General features: G+C 34.9%; 1 protein-coding gene across 1 annotated transcript in view; it reads right to left on the bottom strand.

Moving 5' to 3' along the window:
• LOC133546131 (phospholipid-transporting ATPase ABCA1-like) overlaps nt 1-2,500 on the bottom strand; it is a 106,671-nt gene that overhangs the window by 5,136 nt on the left and 99,035 nt on the right. The window lies entirely within an intron of this gene.

The following is a 2,500-nucleotide window of genomic DNA, read 5'->3' as shown; positions in this document are numbered from 1 at the left end:
AGTCTGATTTGCTGCTAAATACACAATTGCTATGTACAACAACAACAACGTCTGATTTGCTGCTAAATACACAATTGCTATGTACAACAACAACAACAACAAGTCTGATCTGCTGCTAAATACACAACTGCCATGTACAACAACAACAACAACAAGTCTGATTTGCTGCTAAATACACACTTGCTATGTACAACAACAACAACAAGTCTGATTTGCTGCTAAATACACAATTGCTATGTACAACAACAACAACAAGTCTGATTTGCTGCTAAATACACAATTGCTATGTACAACAACAACAACAAGTCTGATCTGCTGCTAAATACACAATTGCTATGTACAACAAGAAGAATTCTGATTTGCTGCTAAATACACAATTGCTATGTACAACAACAACAACCACTCTGATCTGCTGCTAAATACACAATTGCTATGTACAACAACAACAACAAGTCGGATTTGCTGCTAAATACACAATTGCTATGTACAACAACAACAACAAGTCTGATTTGCTGCTAAATACACAATTGCTATGTACAACAACGTCTGATTTGCTGCTAAATACACAATTGCTATGTACAACAACAACAACAATGATCTGCTACTAAATACACAATTGCTATGTACAACAACAACAACAACAACAATGATCTGCTACTAAATACACAACTGCTATGTACAACAACAACAACAACTCTGATCTGCTGCTAAATACACAATTGCTATGTACAACAACAACAACTCTGATCCGCTGCTAAATACACAATTGCCATGTACAACAACAACAACTCTGATCTGCTGCTAAATACACAACTGCCATGTACAACAACAACAACTCTGATCTGCTGCTAAATACACAATTGCTATGTACAACAACAACAACAACAAGAAGTCTGATTTGCTGCTAAATACACAATTGCTATGTACAACAACAACTCTGATTTGTTGCTAAATACACAATTGCTATGTACAACAACAACAACTCTGATCTGCTGCTAAATACACAATTGCTATGTACAACAACAACAACTCTGATCTGCTGCTAAATACACAACTGCCATGTACAACAACAACAACTCTGATCTGCTGCTAAATACACAATTGCTATGTACAACAACAACAACAACAAGAAGTCTGATTTGCTGCTAAATACACAATTGCTATGTACAACAACAACTCTGATTTGTTGCTAAATACACAATTGCTATGTACAACAACAACAACAACAAGAAGTGTGATTTGCTGCTAAATACACAATTGCTATGTACAACAACAACTCTGATTTGTTGCTAAATACACAATTGCTATGTACAACAACAACAACAACAAGAAGTGTGATTTGCTGCTAAATACACAATTGCTATGTACAACAACAACCACTCTGATCTGCTGCTAAATACACAATTGCTATGTACAACAACAACCACTCTGATCTGCTGCTAAATACACAATTGCTATGTACAACAACAACAAGAAGTCTGATTTGCTGCTAAATACACAACTGCCATGTACAACAACAACAACAACAAGTCTGATTTGCTGCTAAATACACAATTGCTATGTACAACAACAACAACCACTCTGATCTGCTGCTAAATACACAATTGCTATGTACAACAACAACAAGAAGTCTGATTTGCTGCTAAATACACAATTGCTATGTACAACAACAACAACAAGAAGTCTGATCTGCTGCTAAATACACAACTGCCATGTACAACAACAACAACTCTGATCTGCTGCTAAATACACAACTGCCATGTACAACAACAACAACTCTGATCCGCGGCTAAATACACAATTGCTATGTACAACAACAACAACAACAACAACTCTGATCTGCTGCTGCTCACATGACTCAAATGTAATTCCTCCAACAGAATACTTTCATCACTTTCAGCACACGTGAGGTTCTTTTTTATCTATTTATAATATATTTATTATTTACTATCTTAGCATCAACTATCAAGCAGCTGCAGTTGTGTGATAAAGTAGCTGCAGTTGTGTGTTAACAAAGTAGTTGTAGTTGTGTGTTAACAAAGTAGTTGTAGTTGTGTGTTAACAAAGTAGTTGTAGTTGTGTGTTAACAAAGTAGTTGTAGTTGTGTGTTAATAAAGTAGTTGTAGTTGTGTGTTAACAAAGTAGTTGTAGTTGTGTGTTAACAAAGTAGTTGTAGTTGTGTGATAAAGTAGCTGCAGTTGTGTGTTAACAAAGTAGTTGTAGTTGTGTGTTAACAAAGTAGTTGTAGTTGTGTGTTAACAAAGTAGTTGTAGTTGTGTGTTAACAAAGTAGTTGTAGTTGTGTGTTAACAAAGTAGTTGTAGTTGTGTGTTAACAAAGTAGTTGTAGTTGTGTGTTAATAAAGTAGTTGTAGTTGTGTGTTAATAAAGTAGTTGTAGTTGTTTGTTAACAAAGTAGTTGTAGTTGTGTGTTAATAAAGTAGTTGTAGTTGTGTGTTAATAAAGTAGTTGTAGTTGTGTGTTAACAAAGTAGTTGTAGTT

Source organism: Nerophis ophidion, linkage group LG29 (assembly GCF_033978795.1).
Source record: "Nerophis ophidion isolate RoL-2023_Sa linkage group LG29, RoL_Noph_v1.0, whole genome shotgun sequence".
In the NCBI taxonomy this organism is placed as follows: domain Eukaryota; kingdom Metazoa; phylum Chordata; class Actinopteri; order Syngnathiformes; family Syngnathidae; genus Nerophis; species Nerophis ophidion.
The sequence above is the reverse complement of the archived record's forward strand: the minus strand, read 5'-3'. Positions and strand labels throughout refer to the sequence as shown.